General features: G+C 36.6%; 1 protein-coding gene across 10 annotated transcripts in view; it reads right to left on the minus strand.

The window, feature by feature from the left end:
- Nucleotides 1-15,677, minus strand: part of LOC131684934 (protein ultraspiracle homolog) — an 83,722-nt gene that overhangs the window by 14,960 nt on the left and 53,085 nt on the right. The window lies entirely within an intron of this gene.

Here is a 15,677-nt window from a genome sequence, read left to right on the forward strand (position 1 = left end):
GTGCCGGTGCCATTTACCATACCAAACCTATCACAAATATTCCTGACCTTCACGTTTAGCTAAAAGCCCCGATCAAAAGCAACTCTAACTATTTGAATAACGTTTGATAAAAAAAAATAACAACTCGCGATTGCGTGGCGCATCGCAAGCTCCATCAGCAACTAAACGATGCAGGCAGGCAGACAGACACCATTAGGCTAGCTCTAGGCTCAGCGAAAATTTCCTATTTTGTAATTCCAAACATGCTGCGAAATTAGCAATTTAAATAGACACTATAAATTTCGGCGCTACCTTGAACTATATCCGACGGTCGCCTGTGACTACTGCTGCTGCTGCTGCTGTACGAAAACAACCGGCGACAGCGAAAGTCAGTGGCTAGGTTCCCCGCGAACGTCACCTTGATTCCTCTAATCGTGTATATGTCAGAGAGTCTGTGTATGTGCTGCGGGTATTCATCTGACAGCATCTACACGGTGTTGTAGATTAAAATAGGCATCTTGTGTGTCGTTTACTGGAAGAGACGCGCAGCCCAAAACTCATTATTCATTCAAATTAACTTCCGAATCATGGGGATTGACTCTGCTAAGCCCATAACGACAACGCAACAATTTGCGAAGAGGAAAACAACAGAACAACTGCCGCAACACGGTAGTGAACCGACCGGACGCGGTATGTGCCAGAACTGGAAACAAAACGCGAAACAATTATATATATCCGCGGAAAAATTGAAACAGCGGATAATGACACTCATCATATATGCGATTTAATTAAATTTATTTGTATTCAATTTGCCACCAATGAATGGAACCATGTTAGATCGTGTTAGGCCGTGTACCGGGTTTGGCCTGGTAACAAATTGGTCACGTCGTGAGCGGCAGCTGGAGGTGATTGCTTGGTTTAGTGAGAAAATTGTATTAATTTGAGACGGGAATAGAGTTGTTACCTCTAGGAAATAGTCTCATTGTCATTAGCTATCTAGCTCGATAGTAGAATCATAATTCAAACCAGAATTAAGAGGAGGAAATACAAAAATTTATTGATTTTTTTAGGAGTTGTCCTACTGGAGCTGTAGAGCTAGATCCTCGGAAGGGCTCCCCATCAGAATCACTCACTACAATTGCAGACGTGACAGGCAATGCCGCCCACTAAAACACTGCTTAAGACGAATTTCGCGCCAAATCGTATTCAGAGTTGGTAGCACCCTCTCAGATTCTAATGAAACTTACTGTACATGAAGACTTTGTCACAAAAAGCCACTTTGCATATTTTGTTTTTCCAAAAATGACTGTCTTTTGAAAAGGGCTAAACTTTTTTTACCAAGTCTAAAAATGACAAATCCTACAAAAAATGTTGTAGGAGTGGTTTTCACGAAATTAGTCAAATTTTCGAATAAAAATATTGAAAAAATTCTTCATTGACTCCTACACTGAAAAAAATCGATTTAAAAAATTTAAAGTCGAGTTCCAAGATAGATAATTATGTTCCCTACCTACCATCAAAAGTTGGGCACTTCTAAGAAAAAAAAGTTATTTAAAAAAAACTTTTCCTTGTCCAAACTGATTTTTTTTCTTCAGTGTATTTTTATCGAAAACTAAATCATCTCAGAATCCAATAAAACTCAGTTTGTGAAAAGATATTTTCTAATTAAGCAACTAAGCATATTTTATTAAGGGGTTAACTAATTTTTCATTTTTTATGAAATCGAATTTTCTTTATTACTTTATCTGAAAGTACAACTCCTTGAGAATGTTTTCCCAAATTTTTATAAAGCTCCAAGAAATAGATCGAAAGTTACAGCGCTTCCAAGCGCGCTTCGTCTATTAAGAGCAGTGATAATTTGAAATTTTAAACTCGATTATCTCGAAATGCCGTTTTACTAAAAATGGTTTTTCTGTGGTCACGATTGCCGAAAAACTACTCAATCAATTTTCTTATCTTTTTTTTCAATTGATCGTAATTTTTTAATACAATTTTAGAGCTTAAAACAGCGATTTTTTACTAGAAACGTTCTCGAATGCAGGAAAAAATTATTATTTATTCAAATAATCGTTGAGGTACAAGGAATACTGGTCTCCAATCGTGATCACCGCAAACCTCTTAAATAAAAAAGGGTTTCGAGGAAAAAGCCATAACTCCGCCAATTATCAATTTATTTTTATAAACTTATGCTTGTTTATTTTACTGAAAAATGTACTACCAAAATATTATAAGTTTGATGTAATGAAATCATTGCCTTATTCCTTTACGTAAATTCAAAGTTTCTTGACATTTTTATCACTAAAAGGTATGTAACCCCTTAATCAAGAATCCCATTGAAAAGAGTTTATGGCGTTAAACAAATATTCTATTATTGCTTTTTTATTTTATTGTTTAGTGCTGAGGAAGAATCAGAGAAAGAATAACCACCGCAACATTATGTAATATTGTAATAACATAATTATTTATTTATTTTTATATATTAGATTTGTCTTAAAACTATCTTCATGCATGCTATTTTGTATTATTTCTATACAAGGAAAATATTTTTGGTTCATCTTCTAAATTAGAATACCTTTTCGTCTCTACTTTGCCCCCAGGAATAGGCACAAAACTGTAGAATTTTTGAGTTCCAGATATTGTTTTGGCGTTATTATTATACAGCTCTTAGAGTTCTTCTGACATTTTGTTGCTGCAACAAAATGCCATTCTGCGCTTAACTCACACTTTGACTGGAATCTACACAAGCTTGCAAAGTTTTTCTTATTTTTGTAGTGTGCTGCTGCTTCATCAGACATAAAATAAATTTTAGAAAAGCTTGTTGTTTCATAAAATTTATCAGTTTTGAGAGAAACAAATGAACTGCAGTCTTCCAATCTTCCGATCTTCCAATCTTCCAGTCTCCATTCAAGTTTGTTATGAATATATACCAAATTCGTTACTGATACTTTTTTGCATGTATCAGGCAACTAGCAGCTGGGAAAATGGATTCTGAGATGACTATGACCTTCATTGGTTCAGTTTTCGATAAAAATACACTAAAAAAATTCAGTTTGGACAAGGAAAAGTTTTTTTCAAATAACTTTTTTTCCCCCAACTTGAATTTTTGATGATACATATCTTGCAATAAAATTTTGTCAAATTTTTGAACATACATATCTTGCAATAAAATTTCATCCTAATCAAAAATGGTTTTTTTTTTGTAAATCGACTTTAAATTTTTTAAATCGATTTATTTTTCAGTGTAGGAGTCAATGAATAATTTTTTCAATATATTTATTCAAAAATTTGACTAATTTTGTGAAAATCACTCCTACAACATTTTTGGTAGGATTTGTCATTTTTAGACTATAGCCATTTGAAAAAAATTGGTAAAAAAAAGTTTGGCCCTTTTAAAAAGACAGTCTAGATCATTTTTGGAAAAACAAAGTATGCAAAGTGGCTTTTTGTGACAAAGTTCTCATGTACAGAAAGTTTCACTAAAATCTGAGAGGGTGCTGACAACATTTGTTCGAGTTGGCGCGAAATTCGTCTTAAGGCCAATTGTAGCGCACCTTGATTCTGAATGTGATATTCATTGTCCGGTTCAGATATGTGCAGGCGTATTGATTTGGCGAGCGCGTGTATCACCACGAAGTTTTTAGTGCATGGTAGAGATGTTAGAAGAGAGTCAGTTTTCCCAAATCACTAGAGTTCCCGGTCATGTCGCCATGGAACATCTAGTGAATATGAGCGTCATTTTTGATTGATTCAACTGAAGGCATTAGTCTAGGCTGCTTGGACCGAGGTTTGACTTACGGACGTGACCGTTTCATGATCGCGTGAGTGGTGAGTTAATGCTTGAGACCGCGTTTGGATGTTTATAGGTGCTACGTTTACCTAACTACAGGGGTGTTTTAATGTTGGCGAAATCGCGTAACTATGTGTTGATGATTGCAATTGCATGGTCGCGCTAGTGGCCAGATTTGTGTTATCGCGAAGGTCACGAGCATTTGCACGTTTGTACGTATATGAGTATAGATAGAGTAGAGTATAGCGATACAGTAATAAAAGGAATCATAACATGCCGAATAAAGAAAAAAAAGATGCGAAGAGATTTTTTAAAAGTGTATAAATTGACCGATTTTATTTTGGTATACATACACTCTTAGAAAAATGAAAATTACATTTGACGTATACAACGTAGCGATGTATTTTTCTGTCTGATAATGGGATTTTACATGTTCTGATATGTAAAATTAAATATTGTGACTCTTTTGATGGAAAATTTAGGCTGAATGGTCTAGGAAAAGCCGAACAACTCACATTTTTACATGTAATTAAATGTAAATTTATGTGAATTGGGACGCTCCCTTTATGTGCATCTGGCAAGATGTAAAGTTACAAGTTTTTTTGCTGTGTAAGTAATGGAAAAGCAAACTGATAGAAGTACAAAAGAAACAGACCAATGAAGAGAAGAGAAGAAAACATGGAACATGCAATCAAACTAGTTTAACTCGTCTAAATGCAGCAAAATTTATTTATTTACCTTTAACGACAATTGCATTCTGTTAGACTTTCATCATGAAATGCTGACCGAGAATGGATGATTCACGCACGTCGGTAAATTAATTGTACCTTAATTTATCCAATCCGACCTTCCCAAATGAATAGAATCAAATGCATAAATTGAAAACCGGAAATATTAGCCACTACTCTATCATATGCATCCATTCCCTGACCCAACTGTCAGAAATATTCAGGCGAACACATACACACAGACATATGACTAGCACATCACAATTGTACACTTTTACTAAACACTACAATTATTACAAAACGACAATTAATAGGTTTCTACTTATGTATTTAATAATTTAATTTAATTATTAAATTAACTTAATTAGCCCGTGAACGAGTACGAAGCCGATCGATAAATGGACACAAAATGACCCCCACTGAGAGCCCCGTCCACCAACACTGCCATTAAACTTTGGAATAATGTCATCAAACACGGCTCACATTAAAAGTCAATCCACGTAGACCCACCAGTCGGCCACGCCACCGCGCACAGACTAGTGGTTGAGCGTTAGTATGGGCAGGCGCAGAGTATGAAGAAACACAAAACATAAAAAAGGCCCAAAAGCCCTCTCGGTTTCCTCGATGCGCCACTATCGAGGCGTAAGGCAATGACCATCCTAAAGCAATTGTCTGTCAGAGGTTCTGTAGCACTGCACAGTGGTCGGAAACGCCAAAAACGTGAACTTAATTCACTAGAGGCCAAACCATCGAATATATTCACAGGGTGTCTTTGGGGGAATTGTTCGCATGAATATTCCCCACAATCTGATAACAATTGAAATTAGGCATAAAATAAATATCTTTTTATACCGACTAGGTAGAAAGTTGGTGTCTTCGACAAAGTTTCAGAAATGCTCATAGTGAAGAATTGTGTTGAAGAACTTGAGCTTGTAGGACTAAAGGTTATCGATTTATAAGGCGTTTTCTATGGCAACCCCCTCAAATCTTTTATAATATAACTTTTTTCATTGTGACTTTTCGTGCAAATTATGTTCAAGACAAATGTGTAGGTATCAAAACTACATAATATTGTGGAAAGTTGCCATTTCCACTCTCACTATCAAAATCGTTTCAATCGGGTGCATTGATGGTCCCTCCCATATACGGCAAAAAGATATGGTTTGAAAGATATCAAAATTATCGTACATATGATGTGGACGTCGATGACCGTAATCTCTAGAATACATTGCTTTTTTCCAATAAGTAAGTCATGTTTCTTCTATTTTTCATAGATTTTATGAAAAATGTTCCACAGAAAAATCTACTGAGAAACTGACTGAAGCAGTGGGAGAGGAATACCGCAAAAATTCACGTATTTTATTGAGCACACTGAGAAAAGATATGACCTTGAGCAGGAATCGAACCTGTGGTCTTCTAGTCTCTAGTAGACTAAGTTAACACTCCACCATCGAGGAACTGCGAAGAAGTCATCACAAATCCCCAACAGTTTCGTAATCATCGGAACAGCTTCAATATTTACTAATGGAATTCATCAACCCTTAATGTCTGCTATAACCGATCGTAACCGTCCTCTTGCGTCGATCGGTCGAACCTCTCTCGTTATCTATTTATAACTGTCGTGGGCAAGTTTTCTTCCCGCACACACAGTGGGCCAGAATGAAAATTTAGCAAAAATTTGCTAAACCTTTTTTTTATAAAATTTAAATAACTTACTATTGTGTCTTTATGAGAGTTTTCGTAGTTTGTGAGGCCAATATATTTTTGTTTTTATTCAAATTGTAGAGGTCAGTTGCCTCCTTTTTTCGGGTTGGAAAAATCTTTCAGAAAAATCTCTAACCCTATGAGCGGGGCAGGGATTTGAAGCCAAGTGAGCAGCGTACAAGGCAATCGATGTACAAACTACGCTATGTCTACCCCCTGCCATTCTTTTTGTTTGAATAACAGTTAGGGTGGTTCTTACAGGTGTTCAAGCAGTTCTTATGATCAAAAAAATATTTTCTGTATCATTCCAAATAGAATCATAGTATTTTCAGTCATGTTGTAAAACGACTAATTTTCGAAAAGTTAACTGAAGACATGTGAGCTTCATCTGTGATAGTTTTCAGTTCATTTAACAGAAAATTTAAAATCAAGATTTGGGATGTTTCTTCGAAAAAGGGTTTTTGTTTTCAAATGACTTGCGTGGTATTAAATGAAAACTGAAGTATTATTTAGACAACTCTAAGATTGTTTGGGGCGAAAAATTTGTTTCAATCCACTTCATATATTATAATTAAAAAGTTATGAAATGGTTTTGTTGGAATGCCAATACCACTGATTAAGGCTAACGAAAGATAATTCTGTTCAAACTACAGGTTGAAAGTAAATTTGAGGAAGAAATGCGACGCCGAAATTTTTTAAAATTCCACAAAATTGATTTCAAAAATATTTTTTTTGATTGAAAGTAATAATATACTTAAATTACTAGTACAACGGACATTATGAAAAATATGGTTGCGTTCTAATGAAAAATGTTGTGCACTGTACAAGACTTCTCTATTCATTCAAATAGTGGGTAGTGCGGTTCTAATATTAATAATATCTGGATGAATTTGAACGGCTGTCTCAGTCAACAAAAAGCAAAACGAATGTTTTTTTCTGCCCGACGTTTCGGCCTTTGGAGTTGGCCTTTTTCAAGGGAAACTGTTAATTTATTGGGGATATCGTTAGTTAGTAATAACAATAATGCAAAGCTAGTGACGGTTAACATTGTGAACAAAAACTTACTATGGTCTCCCGTTTTTTGTTAAGTTGTCGCTGTCCGACTTTGCGGTGTCTGATTGATTTTCTGCATGCGTATCTACTTGTATGCAAATTAAAAATAATAAAAATCGAGGGGGAAAATTTTTCGATGTCACTACTGCACGATAACGATTGATTTGAAAAGCTAAACATAGACATTGGGAAAGCTCATCTGGTCTATCGTGGCCCAAAAAAATAAAATGAAATTACGGAGCTTTTGATGGAACAGTATCAGTGTTAGTAGAGAAACTTTTTCGTCTGTTTCTGCTACTACAACTGATGGATTTGGTAGCGTGCAAAATACCAGCGTAGGTTGTGTTGAGGCCCTGTACATCGGTGCGGTGGTTGACTGTGTTAGGTGTGCTTGCAATGTGACACATCTCTAGCAGTGGTAATGCCGAAGTCCGGAGTGTGCGATCGATGATCTTCGTGTTCGCCAGATCAAAGCTGTGCTCATGACTGATGATGTGTTGCATGAGTGCTGTTTTTTCGCTTAACTGGGCTATTTCTTCTTTTTGGTATTGGGGTGGGTGGTCAATTAGATTGGTATATTTGTTTATATTCGATCGGTGTCCGCTGAGTCTCGTTTTTAGCTGGTTTCTGGTCATACCAATATATGTCATTGGACATTCATAGCAGGGGATACTGTAAATAACGTTGGATTGCAGTTGTGGGGGTACTGGATCTTTGATCTGTTTGAGTAGGCACTTGGTTGTTTTGATTGGTCTGTACGCGAATTTCAATGTTGGAAAATCTGGCCGGAGAGTTGATGTTATAATTTTGCTTAGGACTGGGATGAAAGGAATCGATCTGTACGTTATTGAAGATGGAATGCTGGTGGTGCATGGTGATGTTGTGTTTTCCGATGTTGGTTCTTCGACTGGAACAGGTGTAGAAGGCTGGTTATTGAAGTTTTGAGCTGAGTTATGCCTCAGGCTGTTAGGTGGTGAGCTGTGTTGGGACATAGAATCATGGTGCTGAATGGAGAATTTGCTAATGTTTCTGTTGATGAGTCGGTTGATCAGCGAAGATGGATAATCATTTTGCCGCAGATGTTGGAAGATGACGTGTTTTAGTTGATTGATTGGTTTGTTGGTAGATAGCATCACCACTCGTTTAATAAAGTTGGTTGCTACGTTGACTTTGATAGATGTTGGGTGTAGCGAGTGAAACTTTAGAAGTCTGCCTGAGGCAATTGGCTTGGCATACCATTGCGTGGATATAGTTTGATCGTTGCTGCGTATGATTAATGTGTCGAGAAATGGCAAGGTGTTGTTTAATTCCTCTTCTATTGTGAATTGTATGTGCTCATTGTAGTCGTTGAAAGTGTCCAATGTATACTGTACTTGATTTTTAGGCAGTGCCAAGAGTAAATCGTCAACATACTTCCGTAATACTGGAATTTCAAAAGGAAGACGCCTTATCACTGTGTTTAGGAGGTTTCCCATTACCAGATCGGCTAGTATTGGCGACAAAGGGCTACCCATTGCCGTTCCAAATGTTTGCAGATAGAATTTGTCTCGGAACTCAAGGTAGCTGTTGTTTAAGTAAAATTCTACGATCTCTATAAACAGATCTAAATTAATATTGGTTGTTGTTTTGATATCAGGCCAGTTCATAATGATATCGTGGATGACAAGATCTTTCGGTATATTGGTAAACAGAGATACTACGTCAAACGATACTAGTACATAGTCTTTAGGGAGCTTTATCGTGTTGATGTATTCGGCGAATTTGAAGCTGTCCACTATGTTGTATTTGCTATGGAAACTCTGTTTTAGAGCGTTTGCGATGAATTTTGACATGTTATAAGTTGGTGCAGTTACGTTAGGGACGACTGGGCGTAGCGCGGGTTTGTGTGCTTTGGTCTTACCATAGATATATGGGCAGGTAGAAGTGCTGGTCTGCAGGCGGTGTAATGTTGCTTGATCTATGAGTTTGAGGTTTTGGAGTCTTGTGGCTATTTGATTGTTCTGACGTTGTATGCTGGATGTTGGGTCCTTCGGTAGGACTTTGTACGTTGTGCAATCGAGTAATGTTGACATTTTCTGCTCGTAATCGTTTAGATACATAACAACCATCTTTTTACCTTTGTCCGACTCAAGGACACACACACGTCTGGATGCTCTTGCAGGAATGTTTTGGTGGTTGCTGACGCTTTTTGACAGAATCTCGTAAGTGGTGTTTTGCGCTGGTGGGATTTTGCTCTTGAAATGTGATTTTGGATGTGCGATACAACTTGGCATCTATTTTTATCTTGAACGAATTTGTCTGGCGATGTTTGAAGCATCGATTCTAAGTCGGCGATCAGATAGTAGATTGGTATTTGACTAGAATTGACTATCGGTAATGAAAATTTTTGTCCCATACTCAGCAGTAACTGCATTTCAGGCGGAATGAGTGTTTGTTCACAATGTTAACCGTCACTAGCATTGCATTATTGTTATTACTAACTAACGATATCCCCAATAAATTAACAATTTCCCTTGAAAAAGGCCAACACCAAAGGCCGAAACGTAAAAAACGGGCAGTAAAAAACATTCGTTTTGCTTTTTGTTGACTGAGACAGCCGTTCAAATTCATCCAGATAAAACCATCCCAGTCGTCATAAACATAATTAATAATATCTGAAAATTTACTTCTTTATGGTTATGGTTCTTTATAACCAGTTTTTTCAGAACGTTGAAGAAAATTATGCTTTTAAAACTTTGTCGAAGACACTTGAGCTTTAAGCCTAGTACAAGTAATTTTACAAGAAATTTACCATATAAGATTAGGGTGTTGTTGGTTTGATTTATATAACTTTTACAGTTTTAAATTTCCGCTAAGACGGTTTAAACAAACTTTCAAATATTTTGCAGGGGAACAGTTTGACTCGAAATACAGAACGCCCAGCATCGTTTGTTAGAAAGTTATAAACAATTTTTTTTCCAAGAATGGACTATTTTTTGGATAATTATTGCAAGCTATGTGTGCTAAAAAGTATGGCATTTCATATAGCAGAAACGGTAACGGTTTGATGTAAAGTGCATCAATCGAAGACTATAACTTCGATGTGAAAGTTCTCATAACATTAAAAAAACAATAATGGTGTGCAAATTTTACTCCCTAAAATAATCTTGATGTTGTGCAAAGGTTACTTTAGCGTAAAGTATAAACTACAAAAGTTAAAGTTAAGTCATCATCTTTTGGGCTCGAGGGTAGACTTTAACATGTAAAATCTCCCTAGCAGTGTCTGGGCTAGCTAATGAGAAGCAATCGGTCTGCTGATTGTTGTCCAGTATTGTTACGTTTCTCGAGCCTAAATTTCAAGCGCAACATAAAAAAAATATTTAAAATTGTGTCAACTTGTGACGATACATCTATTGAAAGTTTTTAATGATAGCAGGGTCTTTCAAAAACTTTATAAAACCCGATTTTTAGGAAAACGTATTTAGACGCATCTATTTCTTTTAGAGAAGTAAACAAAAGCAAATGAGCGAGTGTGACCCTTAACTGTTTGTTAAGATGGAAATTATTTATCTTCCAAATGCCAGAATAAAATAATAAACTTAAAATTAAAAATAATAGTTTACAAAAATTATATCACGAAGCAAAATTTTGATACTAACTGATATTTTTCCTTCTTTGTAGCATGAGCTGCTCTTCAAATGATGATTAACCTGATAGATATAATTCTTTATCATGGACAATTATAAAGATAGTAGATAGTGATAGTAGCAACAAGACTTTTTCTCCTTTTAGTTATGGTTTTTTCTACATCTACATCTGTTTTATTATATGGAACGTCTACTGCATTGAAACTAACAGTATAAAATTGTATTTGAAGGCATGTTGGCTTGAAATTTAATAATCCCCACTTTCATCACAGGCATAGTAATAAAATGCGTGTTTGCTATAAAGTGGATATACGAATGCAGAGAAGTGGATTTCACAACTTCGAGGAACTCTTTTTCTATGGTGAGAATGTTTGCAAGCAACCCTTCAAACATAACCATTTTATGCAGATCAGTCGAAAATAGTACGTTTAGTCAGACAACTCTGAACGCGCCCAGGCCAGATTCCTATATTCAAATTCTGCAAAAAAAACACTGCACCACGCTGTAAAAGCCGCGCCTACTACTGTAATTATAAGCAGCAAAACACAAAAGGCTACAAAACCAATATCTGCGAAATTGACAGGAATAAATTTTCACTCAACAACAATTGCGCCCAGTATCTCCAAGCCAACAACCGTTACCACAAGCAATGAAGCGATTGCAGAAGAGGACAGATACATTTGTTCATGAACTTGCATTCCTGGTTGACGCTCTATTGCTTTCATCGAGAATATTTTGGGTTAGCTTCTCAATATTTTGTAGTTTATTCCCGCGATTCAAACAATAAAAACTCGTTTTTTTGCCATGTATATAGACAATTTTCATAAACACGTTAGTTTTAACAAACGTCGAATATTAAAAAAGTTAAATAGCTCGAATTGTCAAGTTATTAGATTAAAATGTCTTTTAAATTTTTTCCCGTTTTCGTCGTTCAACAATTTAATAAGGTTAGTGAATGCAAAAAAAATACAATTACTATTTTTAATGCTATTCTATGAATACCAGAATTTTTCGCCCATCGTCTGTCCATCCAATTTTACTTTCAGGTAAAAATGCGGGCCCCCAAATAGGACCTGGGCCCCAGGGCAATTGCCCTGGTTGACTCCCCCCTTTTCATCGGGCCTGCCTGCCATTTGCATGTTGTGAAGGGAGTGCAAATTCGAAAGTGTGACGAACTCACGTACCTTTGAGGAACTTTTGAGCGGAGAAAGAACTATTTGCTCAGCTATGTGCGTGTAGTTGAAAACGCAGTTTTACTCTTTGATAGGAACATATTTCAGATTTGGTCGAACTTAATTACACCCGACTTTTGTAATAAATTTCAAAGTATTTACAACAAACGGAAAATAACACACTTTTTGAGCATGTTTCATAAGCAAAGTTCTGATTATTTCCCATTCTTTGCTGTGTGCCGACAGAATTAGTTTGTAGCATCACGTATGTATTCAGTTTGTTGTTCAATAATTGTACATCTGTCATTCGCACGGCGTGAATTGTGATTTTCTGTCGACTTGAAAATGCAATAGCCAACAAGACGACATGATGTACATAAGGAGGTTGCCATTGAGTGCAAAGTAGAGGATCAGATAAACCGCAGTGTTCAGTAAATTGCACTGAATTCTTCTCGTGACGTGTTAGAAAAGGAAATAAAATTCAAACAAACCCATAATTTCTTGTTGAAAATAGGGTTTCCAGTATCTACAAACTTCGAATTCGAAGTAGGTTGCATCGCTAAAAGGTAAATGAATCTTAAAGCACGCTAAGCTTCGGATACAGTTTCAAAGTGATACGTTAGGCATGCTTTGTTGATCAGAATGCTTGCTAAGCATACAACATTTGATCAATAAAATCGCGAACGTTCAATATCGCTGTGGAAAAAATCGAGTACAGGTATTTTCTCGGTACTACAGATACTGAGGGTTTCAGTACCGTGCAACCGGTTCTCGCTAAAATGAGTCGGTACTAGCAACCCTATTAAGAACGCTGCATCTTTACGTTATCATTCGAATTTAATTTTTTGCCTTTTTAATTCGACTGCTGCCTAACCTCGACCCCTATCGACAGAAGACAAAAGTTAATCCCGTAAGGTATTAACCCTGCCACTTCTAGTTTTTTTTATCTGAATACTTCACATTCTTGCTCTCACTTGAGTACTATGGCTCTAAATTTTCATAACTTTCCCTACCCAGCAATCTCTAGCTAATAAATGCCATTAAAATGCAAAGAGCTTTTATTTAATTTACAGCGTATTTCTCGCTTATGGTAAAATTTTCCAAATCCTGCAAAAGTGGAATGCAGCTGAAGAAATTCTTAATCCAATGCTATCATTGTCTCGCTTTTTGAGATTTTGCTACTTAGTCCGCTCTGACTTAACACACACCAACACTACACGTGTTTAAGGGAATAAACCACTAGTTGACATATTTCTCGATACTACACTGAACCTGAATTCAGACTTCTAGAATAGTTCGATTCGTTGATGACTAAAAATTAGATATTTCGAATATATTTGATTTGCTTTTTCTTTGTTATTAATCGTTTTCAGCAAGACAATATAACATGGTGTTCAAATAAAGCGCTAGAAAAATTGAAACCTAACCCTGAAATGCGTAATGGTTTTAAAATAACAATATATTAATTAAAGCAGCGAGATGATTTCGACAAAGTTAAACAAAAACGCACATTTAAGAGTTAACACACTGTGACACTCATCCAACAAAAAGACTAACAACATACTGTACAACTAGCTGGGTTAGTCGGGTTTCCCGACTTATTGTTGCAGCTTGCTTTGTACAGAATTTTTAATAAACCGCTTGTTGCAGTGCCAGTTATGTACCTACATTGTGCTGCACCGTACTCTGATTTCCATGCTCGCCATCAGAAGAAAACATCGTCTACTGGATGTAACTCCAAGCAAACGACAAGTAAACAACATTCCATCGGTGAAAAGAAGAAACAAGAAGAAAAAATATGAAAGACCTTCACAAGTCGCTAAACATCTTCCACAACAAACCAGTATTGTTCACGGGGATGCACCGCACACAACCCAGCTGCATTGGATGGAAAGTGAAACCTCTGCTTGCGAGGAAGTGAGGGGGGCGAGAGGCACCACAGCTAAACATATACATACCAATCACATGCATGCATTGTTTGCAGATACTTGCTGCAGTCCACCGCATAAGAACTTTATATCATGTAACGGCACTTTACTGCTGTGCTAACCGGAGGTACCGATAATTGAAATATCCTTGATATTGACCATGGTCACACGAATAGGCGAGGTCTGGAAGCATACTCGTGCGGTTACGATTGTATACCGCCCACCAGTGCAAATGGTGGCTACGTTTATCAGAAAAATGTGGTTCCAAACGAGAGCTGCATTAGCTTCGGGCTAAGCAAGTTACTAGTCAAGATTGTCTTGTTGGAAGGTGGCCACTTCCTGTCGCCTTTCTTCGTATGCAGACTGCTATGATTCGGTATAGAAGTCTATCGGTTATTAGAACAGAGTATCGAAAAAAGCATTTTATCAGCTAGTTTCTAAAGAAACATCAAACAACGTACAGCTATTTTCCGCTAGTCAACGATGAACGAAGAAAGTAATATCCAAGTTCACAAGCTAGATTAGAAGAGTGGTAACTAACATTCTTAAGCCAGATTTTAGCATAGAACTCCACTTGAGAATCTGAAATTCATCAATTAGTTCGCGACAGATTCAATCAAGTTCTAATATATCACCACCTATACACGTACAATCTTGGCCAACATCTTTGTAGTTTCATATCACACTGGAAAAACCGCCCTGCCATACACTACACAGAGAATAGTTGCATATGAAAATTTGCTGTGCAATTCTCACTGGCGGCAGCGTCAGAGCGAGAGAAAAGGAAGAAAAGATTATGTTAAATTGAAATTAAAACAATCCGGTCGGTGCATAGTGAAACATCACAGGGAGGGCTCCGCATGGGGTAAATGAAAGGAGCGACAATTTCGACAAGCATTGAAGCAGTTGATCATACGATTTGTAAGGCATGTTAACCATACTTCCAAAGCATATCATGGGCAAAGAGATAGCGAAGTGCGAAAGATTTCGTTCGTAGTCAGTAGAAAGGGAAGGTGGAACAAAATCGCAGGGCCAATAACCTGAAAGAAACCTGATAACGTGCTGTTTTCCTTCGCAGTGACGAATTGATAGACAATGAAAATCAGATTTAAGCATAGTTGTAATAGGCAAATTAACTATTGCGATTTTACGAAACTATTGAAGCTACTTTTAAACAGGGTGTCCACTCATTTCTGGAAATGAATTACCCGTATTTTCCAGGGTTTTCCATTCCTTTTTATAAACTTTCCAGAGTACTCACACAAACAAACTAAATATAACTTCAAGCTCACAATGCCTGATAGTGACAAATCCTAGATCAATACATTCTCTTGGATCCGACATCGTTGTGCTTATACAAATGCTGTTGAGTCGGGGGCCTTCCGTTAAGCGGGTACCCTTTTTCAACATACTCTATCTTATTCAATACATCATTGAATGTGGTGGTAATCCGTTCTAATTCGCATGTGAGGCCAAAAATTGGATAATATTCTTAATTTGGTCGAACATGTACATTTTACAAGATTTTTAATATGGAATACAAAATTACTCGGAATTTCATCGAATTTTTCAAAACGGTAAAATATGATCATAATTCAGAAACATGATTGAAAGTCGGATAATCACGAGAAAAACTATACAATTATAGAATTTTTTCACTCAATTTTTCAATGAACAACGAGTTTTGGTAGGATTGCTGG

The sequence above is a fragment of the Topomyia yanbarensis genome, chromosome 2 (genome assembly GCF_030247195.1).
Source record: "Topomyia yanbarensis strain Yona2022 chromosome 2, ASM3024719v1, whole genome shotgun sequence".
Lineage (NCBI taxonomy): Eukaryota > Metazoa > Arthropoda > Insecta > Diptera > Culicidae > Topomyia > Topomyia yanbarensis.